Source organism: Tachysurus vachellii, chromosome 18 (assembly GCF_030014155.1).
Source record: "Tachysurus vachellii isolate PV-2020 chromosome 18, HZAU_Pvac_v1, whole genome shotgun sequence".
Classification (NCBI taxonomy): domain Eukaryota; kingdom Metazoa; phylum Chordata; class Actinopteri; order Siluriformes; family Bagridae; genus Tachysurus; species Tachysurus vachellii.
This window is the reverse complement of record NC_083477.1, coordinates 14,980,951-14,997,262: the sequence shown is the minus strand read 5'-3', so window position 1 is coordinate 14,997,262 and position 16,312 is coordinate 14,980,951. Positions and strand designations below refer to the sequence as shown.

Here is a 16,312-nt window from a genome sequence, read left to right as displayed (position 1 = left end):
AAGGTAAGAAACAGGTAAGCAAATTGACTATGCGCCTAAGTGCGAAAGTGTATGTAAATTATGACTGCAATCTAATAATAACCTATCCAGAGTTAATTCTGTTTCCGTCAATCCAAAGTCAGTTTATTTATTTTAAGGACTACCAAAGGAGGAACCCATTTCTCTCCACTTGAGAATCAGGCCATTAACATCTCATGCAGGAACTGATAAACTTGTTGTTTATTTGCCTACCAGCATTCACCAATAAGTACCTGTAGATGGCCAAGAACGCAATTGCTTTTAAAACAGACAATTACACAGGCAGATATCTACAGAGTAAATCATTTAAACAATGTTCCAATCTAGGTTGTTTTTTTCAAGTGGACACTAGAAAAACCTTTTTCCTGATTAATGTTAATTAATTGTATTTAATTTTTTTTTACCCAATGTAGATAATTACTGTGGTAGTTTCCTATTTTCTATAGCGCAGGGCAGTAGTATGCTCTTTGAGACGCCTAGGTGGCGTACTGCTGTACAAACGTGACTGTTGTGCGCGGGTTGGGACGTGGCCGCATCGTGGCAAGGCAGAGAGAAGGAGGGAGAGTCGAGCGTGGCCCCGCTCCCGGAGCACTGCGCATGCGCAAAACGGGCAGCCTTGGGAGCAAGTTTGGGTGAAGGAATCAGGGATAGTGTCGCTCCACACCGGGAGGGAGACACCGCACACGGGCTCGAGTCCGTGGCGGGGGGGGGTTGGCTGCTACAGCCAGCTTTGCGCGTTATCACCTCAGCAAGACAAGAAAAACGTTTTAAGGATATATTATCTGGAGAAGACATCTCTTCTTTCTCTCACCCTGCGCGGCCCCCTCCATCCTTTAAGACCCCTAAGAGAACGAGCACCCAAAAAAAACCGTCTAGACCGATATTTACTACGCGATGCACCTTCATGATCCTCAGAAAAATCGACTAGGGTTATTTTTCTTATGACCGCCGTTACTGGACTTCAACCTGTGAAGATTACGGACACTGTTTGAAGTGTTGACACAGTTTAGGTTCTCGACTGAGAGTAATAATCTCTCTCTTTTTAAGTAACCGCAACTAGTCTGTTAACGACAACGTGCCTGCGTTTTCTCTGTTTCCTGCGCATTTATCTCCGTATTCTTGTTGCTCCTGTCCGTGTTGTAAGACAAAGGTCTGACAGCAGACCGCTACAGATTACTAAACGATGACGAGACGTGAATTCAGACGTGCAGAATAATAATCCAGTTCACCGACGGACACTGATTTAATAGCGTTTTTACAAACAACGGAATTAAACCCAGTCTAATAGGGAAGTTTCGCGTCACTTCAAGCCGAAGCTTTATTATATTCATTCCTCAGTTCCTTCAAAGGTAAGACCGCCTTCATAAACTCCTAAACTTGCCCTAAATGTACACTGGATCACTCTGATATTGCAACCGAGGCTCTTCATCTTTTCACAGATATTTCAGTAAACACGACGAGGTGGTGATTAGACTGGGATGTGTGTAGCTGTCAATTCTACCTATTACGAATGAATCATTTTACTAATAATTGTTCATTTGGCTCACAGATCTCTATATGTGGACCATCTTGGTAATATAATGACAGTTATCTGCCCTTATTAAGGGTACATGCTGATATAAGATACCTCTTATGGTGATTGTTCAGACAGAAATACATGAATAAATACTCAGCCTTATGTGCAGAGAGTTAACGGTATTTATAAGAGTTAGGTAACTTCACAAACACTGGGCTTGAACTGGAGTTCATTGAGTTTGGGCCCTTGGATCAGAGCCTGTGGTCATTTGTGGCCACACATGGCTTAAATGTTACAGAGCCTGAATGCCAGAAGGTAGTAAACCAAATGAAACAAAGAATCTGAAATTAAATGACAAGTACATGCTCAGGGACATAGCAGCTTTTCCTCAGGTACTTTGTAACACTGTTTGTGTTAGTTCTCTGTGCCCAAGGCTGATTATTGCAACAGTAAAATGTCTTGGTGTTCCATACAGGTAAGCGTATAACTTTTGCCTCATTTGAGTGCCTTTCACTATACAGGACCGTATTCTACACTATAAACTAAACCACTCTCATATGATTTTCAGAATCACTATACCCTTTATTGTCTAAGTACTGTGGGTTTTCATGTATAAGTAATTTGTCATGGTGTGCTGGTGCACTGTAATGAAGCAAAGAAGCATACATCTAAATAAACTATAAACTAAGGAAACTATCAATATAAACATAAAATTTGTTTTAGCATGCTTTAATAAGTTAATATTGTTTTAACATATTACTTATTTATTCCACAGCTATAGTAATATTAATCAGTCTTTAGGAAATTGCTATGGTGCACTCAAAAGACAACATGAACACGAAGCATCCATAAAGCTAAATAGTAGCTTGTGTGCAGAGATTAAAGCACATGCTAGTGCAGATTTGGTACATTTGGTATAATAAAAACTAGTTTTATTAGATTGTGTATTATGATCCCATATATGTATGGTGCAGAATTATTATTTACTAAAATATATTTGGTATGGTTAAGCAGTTTCCCAAAAAGTCTTTAAATCCAACCTTGTGCATACATTTCTGAGATACAATGCTGCTGAATTTCATTCATTGTGTGTTCAGAAAGGTGCCTTTAAATAAAATGTATTATTATTATTATTATTATTATTTAGTGTTAGCCGTTATATCAGCTTGCTAGCCCTTATGTGGAATTATAGATAAACAGTTCTTTATTTGTTCTGTACTGAAGAAGACCACAGATAATATGAACTACAGTCATCAAGGCAACAATGAATGTTTTGGAAATTTGAGACATTTGACAACAATGAGAAGCTGGAAGGCCAGTAATAGGCCTTGTTAGTAAGCACAGTGTTTGTTCCCCTTTAGTTGAGAAAACAAGGTCAAACCAGGCAATATTTTACCATTAAGTGGGTTGTTGCATTATTCAGTTCAGTTTTATTTGTATAGTGCTTTTAGCAATGGGCATTGTGTACACACAGGAAGTTGAATTTCTTTTAAAACAGTATGGAAGGAGTATAATTGACTTTTAGACGTTTCTGTTTGTCACTTGTCAAAATTAGGAGTTATTTTGGAGTGTACTGTGGTTGTAAAAAGACCTACTTATAAATAAAACAAATCCAGGCAACTTGGGCAAGACTAAGGGGAAAAAACTCAAAAACTCTTGGAATCACATGGGTACTGCATTGTTCAGGAAAGAGGCATAAATTAACTGAAAGGCAAAGGAACTGGTGAAGAAGTTGGAGGCATCAGGTACAAGAGTATGAGTGTCTGAAATTAAGATAGCTCTCAACTCAAAATTCTTACTGTGGAACCTTGTCTTCTCAACTGGAGAGAAAGTCAAATACATCATGAGACTGGCATAAAAAGCTAGACTGAAGCCAAGTGATCAGCTTCCTTAAGTATTTTCTGCCCCATGATACCAAATAGTTAGTGGTTATAATTGGTATCCGCATAATGATCCACTGTCTGAGGAACTCATTTTTCCTTAAAGAACAAAGATTATAGAAATCTTGAAGCAACCGCATCAGCAAGAAACATGGCCAGCAATGGCTCTTTCAGTAGGACAATGAGTTGTAACAAGATAGCATTAAAAGTATTACAGTGGCTGTATAGAGGCTGTATAGTTATCACAAAGCCCTGACCTAAATCAGAGAATTTATGGACTGAATTGAGTCCATGCTCAAGCAAATAGGCTAACGAATCTGACCTCAGTCAGAAGGAATGAGCAGCAATTCTGGTAAAACCTTGTGAAAAACTTTTGGAAGACAACCTTAAGTATTTGGTTTAAGTTCAAGCAATTAAAAGCCAATATGGAAAAAATGTTTGTAAACTTTTGACCATCAAAAATCTAGTGCAGCAAATACAAGTTAAAATAAATCTGTCATTTCAAATAACCTGTATGTGTGTAAAAGTTGTAAAAAAAAAAAAATTTAATTATTTGAATGTATTTAGCTGAGGTGTATGTAAACAGTTGGCCTTATATGTAGCTTACACTGTTTTCTTTATTGCAAAACCTCATAATTTTATCTATTTATCAAAGACATCAGTTTTCTTGGTGAATCTACTTATTATTTCACTTGAATACACACAGCATTGTATACATAGGCTTATTTCTGTTTTATTTTAAAAGTGTAGCATTTTAATCTTTGCTGCTAAAGGGAATGTACCTGGGAGATTCAAAAACTCCAGACAAAACTCCAGATGGCAGAATCAGAGCTGATATGAGAACAGAGAAGCCTGAGTTACACACTGATCAGGACAAGTCTAGACCCTCCTTTACTGGGTCCAGACCATGCATTCCTCTCCAGTTAATTACTAACCACTAAGCATAAGAGCTACCCTTTTCCATCTCTTATTAAAACTCCATAATCTGTGTGCGGCTCACAGCTAACACTCACAGTTCTACTGTTTGGGCTGGGCTTTGATAACTTTGTCCAAACCACTAACATCCAACTTCTCTTATACATGTTCTCTGTACGTTCTTCTTCTTTATTTGAAGCTATTTCATATTTCTGTCTTTTGGAGAAGAAGATATCTCATCGCAAAGAAAATGCCATGCTAGAGCAAGGGTGAACAACTGTATTAAGTGAAATTAAGTGAAAACAAGAAATTATTAGGTACTCATGTCAAGAATAGTTATGTCTGAATAGTATGTATGGCTCCAGATGATGACCATGATTGTTTTAAATCTTAGAGCGCTCAGCAGTGTACTGTACCAAAAGCTCATGCACTTAAAATGGAAGCACAGCTGTTTTATATTATTATTTACTTGCATGGCCAACACCCTGGATTCTCCAGAATTACCCACAATAGTTCAACCGAACTTCAGTGAGCAAGCAAAGACTGTTGTATGTGTGTGTGCAGATGTAAGAAAAGGAGAGAGGGAGGGAATAAGGGAGGATTTTCAGCAACAAAAATAAAGCCTTCTCAAGTCTGAGCCTGGGCTCCGTGATATGTCTGGGCAAATCTATTCCGGCAGAAAAGATGTCTGTCTATGATCCAGAATTCCCTCCCTGTTTCCTTGACCTACTATTCCTAAAAGATTCAGTGCAATAGAATGTGATTATGCCTTTTTTGAGTAAAAAAGGATTATATGTGGAAGCAGAAGAAATCACTGTATTTGAATGTTATAGGAAATTGTTAATTTCTAAATAATTAATTGTTTCTAATAGTTTATACTTTTTAGAATTCTGTAAGCTGGTTTAATTTAAAATGCACATAATTCCAGAATATTAAGTATAACACAATTTTTATAAAGTCTGTTTTTAAAAACATTAATTTTATTTTATTATTGAAACTATTAAAAAAAAAAAAGAAAAAGAATATAAAAAAGGTAAACAACTTCCTAGTATGATGAAAATTGCAGAGGTTTTAACTACATGAAGATCAGTACTTTTTTCTTTATACTTGTGTGTATGTATGAAAATGCCAGTCACTGTAAATTTCCAAGAACTTGCACAGCTGATTTGCATGTAGTAGCACTTGCAAAACAGTGCAAAGACAGTGCCATATGTAAATAGCGGTGAATCAGGGGTATGCCAGAAAAACCTAATTAGATTATATATATTGTTTATATTTGAAATGAAATATTTATACTAATATTGTTTTATACCTGAAATGAAAATCAGAATTATAAATTATATGGGCTCATAAAATATTTAATAATATACAACAAGAAGAAAAAAACAATGTAATTCATAATAGTAATTCACAATGTAATTCAAAACAATAGTTTTTTTAAATATATAAGTTCTTTAAATCTATAAGGTGAAGTATTTGTTTACAACTTGCAGTCAATGTGCAGACATAGCACTGTCCTCTGTGTATAGTGGCTTTTCTAATTAAATTATTTATTTTATTTGTCTTCATTTATGAGTGTTTGCTTTCTTCTATTTCTCTTGTAATTTAATTAATAACATTAATATAAAATGCGTTTCAAAAGATATTTTTCTATTGTATACTTAGTAAGGTGTATTTCTGATACAGACTCCAAAGCACTTCTGTAAGTTGCTGTAGAAAAATGTGTCTGCTACAGGCTGTAAAAGTAATAAAAACATGAAATTTAAACTTAATTTTCCAAATATAATAGTGCAGTAATCTGTGCAAATTATATGATTTAAAGTTAATAAAAGTTGAGGTTTACATTAATTAGTCTTATTTGAAGCTTGGACATTATAACAATGGACATTACATTGACAGGACCTTATCCCAAATGCAAATGTCACTCTTTCATGTTTATCAGAACACTCTTACATCATCCTGATACATGGAAAATCCTTGTACGATGTTTCAGCACAAGTAGTGGGCCTGGGAAATGCCACGATGTTGCAGCCCAAACCACCAATGATGCAGCCCCATTGCTCTTCTTTGGGGTTTTTCCCCAGCATAACTCTTCTGGATGTGGGAAAGGCAGTGAAGGTGCACTCATCAGAGAATAATACGTGTTTTCCCTGATTTTTGTTGCTGGCATGATTGAAACTGATGTTTGGCATTGGCACGAGTGAACAAATGTTTGGCTATAGCAGCCTAACAATGAATATTGATTCTGGAGCTCATGACAAACAGTTTTGGTGGAAAGAGAAGATTTGAGATGCATCTTTAAAGGTAGGGTCTCCGATTTTTGAGAAATGCTTCAGAAAACTGAGTCGGGCCGAAAACTAAACAAAAAACAAAACAAGCCATGTGTGGCAACTCAGTGGTGTAGCCAATGAGCAGAAAGGGGTGGGTCTTGTCAATATGGGCGGAGAGAGTTTTCAGTGCGCATGTGTGACTTTAGAAGAAAGCGGTTTTAATATTGACATAGTGGATAAAAACAAAGAAAGAAAGCAAAGAAAGGCTTACGATAAGGTCAGAAGTACCCGTGTTAATATAGGATCAGCTTCCCAGCGCTGGAGAGAACTGAAGGAGCAGGAAGTTGGCCGCATATTCACAGATTGGAGTTTCCTGAGCTAAACGCTGTTACTACACAAATAACACCTCTTTTCTGTGGTAGTAATGTACAGCTACAACCGCGTTTGTGTAGTAACAGCGTTTAGCTCAGGAGTTATTGACTCGGGAAACTTGAATCTGTGAATATGCGGCCAACATTACTTAAGACGCTGAGGCGCTTTTTTCCTTCTCGATAGGTGAGTAACGTTGGTTTTGCTTTGTTTCACAGAACTAATATATGCCGTCCTTTGCATGATTATGCTTGTGTGTCATTTTTATTTGTTTGTTTATCTGCAATCGTATAGTTCTTCCCTTCAGCTATGATAAAGGCACATTTCTTTCCATTAGTTGCCTGGGTTGCATATGTATGTGTGGGCAGCGCTATAAATACAGGGGTGGGACCCATTTGGGTTAGGGGCGTGTTTGTTTTGGTGATTTTATATGTCAACGTTGGCTTCCAAAAATTGGAGACCCTACCTTTAATTTTGAAGTGTGTTGGACAGGTGTGGTTTTGTTTTTTTTGGATACATTTATCTCATTTGGCAGACACCTGTATCCAGAGATACTTACAATTTTATACAATTTCTCAGAAACCAGGATGTCGACCCAAATGCAGGGATAACATAAAAGGGGAATTTATTATGGGAAACAAGAAGCTGGAAACACTAGGAACACAGAAATACAACACTCAGAAACAGAAAATACTGGAAACCAAAAACACAGGGAATCAGAGACAACAGTGGGCAACACAGACAGGAAACTAAAGACAAGGACTTAACAAAAAGCAGACAGCAAGACCACAGGATTAAATAGGGAAGGCGATTATTGAAACACAAGGAACAGGTGTGCAGAGGCGGGAATGGATTAAGGATAGGGCAGGGCAACACACGTGAACACAAAACAAAAACAAAGGCACATGACACAAGACAAAAAAACTGACAGAATGGCCCCCTAGTGTCCAGGTAAGGCATAGTCCCAGCCATTCCTGACATAACTGAGCAATTGAGGGTTAAGGGCTTTGCTCATAGGCCCAGCAGGGGCAGCTTGGTAGGCCTGGGAGTTGAACTTACAACCTTCTGATCATAGCACTGTCTGGACATGAAATTGAAATGTGGAAGTTAATAAACTACATTTATGTAATCTGAAGAGAAATATCTACATTAACTGGACTCTTCATTTGTTTTGGCTGTAGACTGAAGATATTTGGTTTTGAGATCAAAAGATGTTAATTGGTAAATCAAAGCAAATATTAGACCTCCCTATATATTTAGGTGAGCAAAAATATCGGAACATGTGAATAACATTACATAGGTCTAAACATCTTCCCTTGGTTTTGACCAGTTTCACCGGTGAAGATGCATTTGTTGCTAAAATGGATAATCCAATATGAAAATCAGAGAGCATCTGTGAGATTTTGACACTGAAAATCACTGAACGAACATTTGGCATAGTCAATACAACAGTTTAGAATGTCCTGGTAAACCAATGGTGTACTAAGCAACAGATATTAAACATGTTGACAAAGGCAAAAAGCTGATGACAGAAACTTTGTGAAAACTGTTAAACACCCAAAAGCAGCAGTTGGTAACATCACTGACTGGTGAAGGTATTGCAATACACTGTTCATAAAAGACATCAGAAATATAGAGTCCAAATCAGAAGATTCACCCACTCTTTCGCAGTTTGGAATTAATAGAGGATTAAAGAAATGAGACACAAAAGTTCTTGGACCAAGATTAACCTCATTATCTGAATGAATTGAATAGTTTACAGGAACATATTTTTGTAGTTCAGTAGTTTTTTTTATTCAGTTTGCAGAGAAGTCAGGGGGGAAGATTAAAGGACAATGGAATTCCTTTCTCTGTGCAGAGGTAGACTTCTGAATTCTTTCTGCTGCAATTCTCACAACATGCAAATATAATCAATGAAGGTTAGTGAGCCTGGTCCAGAAGCAGCTATGCAAGCTAAAGTCATGATAGTACCTCAGCCGTGCTTGAATGAGTAGCTTGTGTGTCAGAAAGACAGGGGCAGGAGGGGAGGGAGCAAGATGAAGAGAGAATGAAGAGTCATTTGACCTTGTCTGGCTGACAGGCACAGGAGGGGGAGGGAGCTTTGAGTGGCGGCCTTGCTTTGAGAAAACAGGCACCCCGGGTGAGGGGAGTTGGAGAACACATGTAGCAGCATAGCTGGCATCGTCACAGAAGGAAAAGAGAAGAGAGGCTTGGCTAGGGGCAGAATGTGAGTGAGTCTGTTTGGTGGACAATGCTGAGGCTACAGGCTCTGATCAAACAGGCAGTGAGCAATAGCTCTACACTAGGCATGTTAATTTGTTGACTAATTGTGATTTTGTTTGTGTTTCTTCAGTTCTTATTTATCTGCAATCCTGATGTGTTTTGCTGTTTCAGCTTCACACACACAAACACACAAACTTCATTACTGGCAAGAACTAAAACTAACAGCTGACCAAGATCTTGTCCCCTGGATGTCCAGAATAATGTTTTGTTTGCACATGTCCCTTCAGGAGGCATACAGGAATTTTATTCCAAGCTATAGTCATAGGAAAAGGTTATTTTTCTTTTTATCTACATTATCAAGTGCCTGACACCACAAATGTGCTTGAAGGGTTTAGTTCCATAAAGCAGCTTATTATATCAAGTAACATCTGTTCTATGCAATAACGGTGCTTCCCATGAAGGTGTGTAGTGGTACAAGTTAAAAACAAATTGATATCATTTTTTCTTAAAAGAAACTCCTGTGGTATACAATACAATTAAGTGGGGGATAAGGGCTGGAAAGATTATTATAAAAGTATTTATGATGGAACACAAAATACATCTTTTGTAATATATTCAATTATGCATTCCAGTTCACTACTTAGTTATTGAGAATACATTTAAAAAGCATAATGAAAACACACACGATTTTTGTCGTGCCATTATTCTTAAACACTGTTTCTGGCATTTCTGGATGTGGAAAAATTACTACTGTAATTACTGTACTCTTCAAGACAGACATATCAAGCTGTCAAATATAAATATTGGAACATATTGGAACATATTGTCATGTTTAAATAGCTGATTTGTATTACAATATTCACTGTATTAGTACAAGTAATAATCAAAGCAGATAATAGAATAAACCTTTATTAAAACTTTGGAAGGAATCTAAAAATATACATTTTTATTAATTTGGCTAAACATTTCTCAAAATTATACATCTTTTGAATGCTGACTGTAATGGCATTAACCTAACAACAAAACCAATGGAGTTGCAAAGGGACATTAATGGATTTAATGTTTGTGTTAGAAGGCTTAAAAAGTTTTAAATGGTTATACTACTAAAATCACCATTTTGACTGGTCCAATTGCATATTGTTTATTTTTTAATGAATTTTTTCTTTTGCAATAAATAAATTGAAATCTTAAGAATTACTGTAACAACTAAAAACTAAAACAACTAAACAAAACAACTAAAAACTAAAATATAGTTGTTTTTTTTGTTTTTATTTAGTAGAGAAGTTAAAATAAGTTGCCCTTGAAATTTGAAAAGTGTCTGTATTCTGAATGCTATTTGTAAAAAAAAAAAATATATATATATAGTACAGACTATTGAAATATTCAGAATACACTCAATACAAAGTTATTTGTATTCTATTACAACCCATCCATGGACTGAGGTGAGCCTTTGGCTTAGAAAAACAAAAAAGAAGAGAGATCACTTTCCAGCAAATAGAAGCAGAGAGCTTATACAAATCATATTTACTTCTTTAGAATTCCACTGGTTGGCTGAGAAAATCTATGATCATCTGCTGATCTTTCTGTCCTGTGCAGTATTCCAGCTGGCTGTGTTTTCCTCTAACCTCAAATCAAAAATCATTTAATACAAATGATGAACACAGTCCAAATTCTGAAATGTAAAGAACAACAAATTATTATGGTGCTTTCTTCAGTTAGGCTTTGGGCCCATTTTCGCAGCCTGCAGTAGATCCTCTTTACTGTTGGAGGAAGCATTCAGAATGATTCTGTAGTATTCTATAAGATGTGGCTTTCATTCTGTAATGATGTTTATGGGAAACATTTCACACTGCCATTCTCAGTCTTCTTAGACAACAAGCTCTTCTATTGCATGCAGGAGTGTGTGGATTGCATCACAGACTGTTGAGGCAGGCTGCAAGAACTAGTTGAGAAAAGGGGAGGAATATAAGAGAGAAAGGAAGAGACAGGCAGAGAAAGAGAGAGATTAATCAGCAAGGGAGGAACCGACTTGAGAAACTGCAGCATTTTTAGTCCAGGGTTGTGGCGGAGGTTGGAGTTTGTCTGATTATTATTGTAAATGTGTAAAAGCTAAACTAGTGCCTTAATACTGTGAGAACACAATAATTCTGCTGTGACTTATTTAGTAAATTGTTTTTGCAAAGTGAATATGTGAATTTGTTGTTAGGATGGGTATAATGTTGGAGAGATTCTAGTGATATTTTTTATAAGGTGAGGACTAGTATGCACCTCCTTTAAAACACACAAACAATGTTTAATTTATTAATACTCTTCTCTAAAGATGAAGAGAACAACTCTATTAGTTCTTCATCCTATTCGTAATAATCACACGATTTATTAATTCTGTATCCTTTTAATGAATAGAATCAAGATGTTTCTATTAAAGGTGAAAATCAGTCAAACAAAAAAATATTATATGTACAAATGCTGTTTTTTTCTTAGGATCAAAATATGTAACTGAGAATATACAATAGAATATATATTAGACTTTATTTCTATGCATGTTCTGGAATACTGTATTGTCAGTAGTATCTGGAAGGTTTTATGTCAGACAAGAACAGGAATCTGAGGCTGTCACAGACACATAGTCTCACCCAAACTGGGCAGTTAAAAATTAGGAAAAAAAACATTTTTTTTTTTTTTTTTTGGCTGGTAGAAGATTTTTTTCTTCCTTTCAGCTCTTCCTCTCAGCTCAGAGGTGTCTGGTTGTTCTCTTCGATCACCTAGGTAGATCCTCAGGATGTACTTTGTTTTTTGCAATATTTTGTGTACAATCCAAATACTCCCAGGAGATTGGCATACTTAAATAACTATTTCAGCCCATTTGGCACTAGCAACCATGAATTGGTTAACGTCACAGAGATCACATTTTCCCCCATGGTGATGTTTACTGTGGACATTAACTGAAGCTCTTAACCTGTATGTGCATGATTTTATTCACTGTGCTTCTGCCACTCGATTCACTGGCTGGGTAAATGTGTGGGTGTATGGATGTTCCTATAAACCTCTTAAGACCTAAGCTTTAATTTTGCATGCATTTTTATTTTTTTCTAGATGTTTGGGAGTAAGTGAGTAAGTAAGACAGACCTAATAAGTATAAAATTGATTTTGACAAATTGACTTATGAGTGTATGTACAGTATTACAGATTTTGCCACTAGATCATGTATAAACTGACAGTCTGGTGAAGTGTGTGCCGTGCTTTGTGTCATTTTTTTTTATAAAGTAATGCACAAGAATTTGATGATTTTTGTTCGTCAATTCCCGTGGCAGATGTTTCAGTTCAAGTTCATCATTACAGCATCAAATAACTATAAGTGTTACATTATAATGATATCTTAGAGGGGGTAGAATATTATGAGATAAAGTTACTCTTCGAATACTTGAGTAAAAACTGAATAGAGCTATATCTTCTGCTTAGATTTGGTCTAATGGATAATAACCCAAAACATAATGCAAATGCAGCCCAAGAGCTTTTTAATGCAGAGCTGTTACTCCTAAACAAAAATCCTAAAAATCTTTAATTAAAGCTTAAATCGTCTACACATCAATCACATCTAGATCATGTCATATTCAATGTGGTGTTCAGAGGCAAAATTACAAAAATTGTCCAAAATTGGCCAGGTTTGCAAGTACAAATTTCATGTTACAAGTTCTAAGTTCAGGCCCTACACAACATAATTACAGTAAAAATCCTGTATCTGCTGTTTTATTTACTACGGTTTCATGTAACTGTGGTTGACCATGGTCCAAAAAAGTAAATAGGAAACTACAGAAATACAGTAAAAATTCATAATGTAATGTTCTGTGTAGCGTGATAAAATTGTATGCCGTCCAGTTTAGGACAGTAATCATCCCGCTACAGACACATTGCCATTGTTTCAATATAATATAAAATTATATATATAATATATATATATATATATATATATATATATATATATATATATATATATATATATATATATATATATATATATAAAATAATATATATAAAATGCCCTGCACCTATATATTTTAATACCATTAATTCCTCCCTTTTTATTCAGTTGTTCACCATAAAGCATGCTATTCAGTGATCACTATTAACTACTCTGTAACTTCAGTAAAAAATTAAGCCTTTAAATTTGCATAGGAAAAGTCATTGTGGTGTTAAAGAAGGCACTATTGAGTAGTCTATATTAGACAAAGCTTTTGTCCCCATCTTTAACACTGCACACTCCACCCTCTTTTCCCTGAGAACTATGATTGATGGAAGGCCCAAAGGTGTCAATTCTAAAAGCTAAGGTATCTGTTCTTATTGAACTGCCTTACACCCTCAACCTGCAAGTCACAAGTCGAAAAAAAAAAGTATTAAAATCTATTTATTTATCCTTATGGGCCAGACTCCAAAGTTGCTGATGAGGGAAGTAAGAGGAAATAATTGGGAACTTCTTAGTTGTGGTGCTCTGTGTTTGTTAAATTTTTGCTGGAAAATATGTAATGTTTTGACAGCATCTGGATTGTTTTGTAAGAATTTTAAGTAATAATTGATGCCTTCTAGTTTGTATGCTTTCTTGACCTTATGTCAGATGACTGCACAAGTAGTTTTGCTGATGCAGTGCCAATTTTTACAGTGTTAAAAGTCACAGCTGCAGCTCTCCCTGGGTTTCTATTTCGCTCCCTTTATCCTTAAACTCTGTGAGGAATTCCTTAGTGTCTGAGACTTATGGCTTGGGGCCATCTGTAGCTTGGTAAGAGGCTTCCTGTTGCAATCCCCTTCCCACCCCTTGTTCTTTTCTCCCTTTTTTGTTTATCCAGGACATTTCTGTTCATTATACTCTCCATTTCGCTGGTTAAGATCACACACCTCTCTCTTGGCAGGTGCACCTCTTGGCAACACTTGCATTGGAACCATCAACTGTTTACTTGGGTTGGCTCTTAGTTTTTTGCTGTCTCCCATTTTCATTTTCCATGAAATTGTTTTTTGGGAGAGGAAATTAATTCTCATCTCAATTCATTTGAGACACTAGAGATAATACTAGATAAACTTGAAATGAAACTTTCAGAAAAATAGTTATTTCAGAAAATAACTGTGAAGATGACATATCCCTATGTGCAGTCTGTTCTCTATGAACTATGCAAAGAAAAAATCTTTAGAAAGGGAGGGATAATGAAAAAGGGGTGGGACAAAAGAGTTATAGAGAGAAATGTTAGAGTAAAGTAGGCAGAAAGGGGGGATGATGGAGGAAAAGAGGGAGAGAAGGATAGAGGCCCTGTGAAGGCAGAGTGGAAACTAATGTTTCCTGTCTGAAAAGGCGAATAGCCAAGGCAAAGGAAAGAAGGAAAAAAATCCCTTTGCTTCTAGGATAAGTGTGAGTGTGTGGTTAGTGAAGGTACAGTCAGTCTGCCTTAATAGAGGTCAAGCAAGGAGAGAGAAATTGAGGGTAGGAAAGAAATATTAAAGTAACGACTAAGAGCAAGAAAATGTGGTAGAGAAGACAACAAACTTTAAAATAAGTTTACAAAAAATCCTACTTACACAAAAATCCTCTCAGTAGATTATTAACACTGTATTGAAGCTTTAAATGCTAGTATTTGGAAATGATACTTGTATACAAAATCTATATTAATTTTAAGCTCTTAGAATTGTAGTATAAGGAACATATTCCAATCTTTTGTAAACCTTTGCCCAAAAAAAAAAAACAGATTTCAGGTACAGTATAATGCCCGATCCTTTTTATCCTCTAACCCAGTGTTACTCATTGCACTGCTCGCGAGCCTCCTGCGGCTCACCAAGCTTTAATATGCGGCTCGCATGGCAGTAAATAATACGATGATATGATCATATGGTTAAAATTTATTTTTCATTTAAATAACATTAAAAACAATCAGGGAAGCATAGAAAAACGAATGTGCTCTATTACAAATAATAATATATATTTATATATATTATTTGACTCGTCACTGACTCTGCGCAATAGCCAGTTTTTGGCGGCCTGCCAGAAGCTAGTTTGTGTTTCATGCTAGTTAAGAACTTGTGTTTACTGTACACACGGACTAAAAAATGGATCGATTTCTTATCAAACAATAACACGCACAAAATGAACAGCAACAAAGCAATGTGACAGTGACAAAAGAGGTAACTGATGGGGAGCATGCATCATCCGCAACTCGAGTAATTATTGTATTGCAATATTGTACATTGTATTTAAGCAGATAAGCTATTTAAGACTGAATAACTTGGCATACTTTGCGGTGAAAGTGGCTCTCCTATTGACTTTGTCCTATCAGTGTGGCTGATGTAACTGAGATAATAGTGAATAGTGAAGTCCACTGCTCTAACCCTTTTCACCACTAGATGAAGATTATCTAGTTTCTTAGTTTTGCATTTTTACATTTATATTTACAGCATTTGGCAGACGCCCTTATACAGAGCGACGTACATAAGTGCTTAAGTCTCCATCATTGGATACCAGTGTTGTAGAAATTTCACGTATCTGTACTTTACTTCACTATTTATATTTATGTCAACTTTCACTTTTACTCCACTACGTTTCCTAGATAAAATGTATACTTTTACTCCGTTATATTTCCACTAAGCATCTTCGTTACTCGTTACTACAAAATAAAATCAGAAGAAATGTGTGCGACTGCAATAAGGGAGGTTTGGCGAATCACTGCTCCTAGATTGCATCACGCTCCGCACGCTCTATTTCAGCGTAATGTTGCTAAAGGAGGCGGAACTGAAACACAACTGAAACCGCCATGGAAGCACCTACTGGAGGACCTCCCTTTATCGTAGACCAAGGGTGGCCAACCAGTCAGAGACCAAGAGCCACATTTTTTACTGTGTTAAAAAAGAGCCGCATTATACACTTGGGCACACATGATCATCACCTTTTTTGTCCCTGCCATTTTGAGAGCGAACTTGACACAAATTGTTTACTCAAATGATCTTGCCCCTACTGGGAAACTTTGAGGTATTTTCATCCCACTCACATGCGTGTTTGACAAAATTACCGTATTGAACTCAAGCGAAGCGAACACGCACATTAAAAAGACACAAATACAAACTTCGATATGAACATAAGAGCCGCATGA

At 36.3% G+C, this 16,312-nt stretch overlaps 1 protein-coding gene across 4 annotated transcripts in view; it reads left to right on the top strand.

The window, feature by feature from the left end:
- The first annotated feature begins 619 nt into the window (after positions 1 to 619).
- The window catches only part of glis2b (GLIS family zinc finger 2b), a 31,704-nt gene continuing 16,011 nt past the window's right edge, over positions 620 to 16,312 (top strand). For 2 of the 4 annotated variants that reach the window (XM_060892811.1, XM_060892812.1), the window contains exon 1: positions 620 to 1,367. The gene's annotated coding sequence lies outside the window, so the exon portion shown is untranslated. Of the gene's footprint in view, positions 1,368 to 7,021; positions 7,155 to 16,312 lie in introns of those variants that run through there. The other 2 variants (XM_060892814.1, XM_060892813.1) reach the window with 2 other exon arrangements.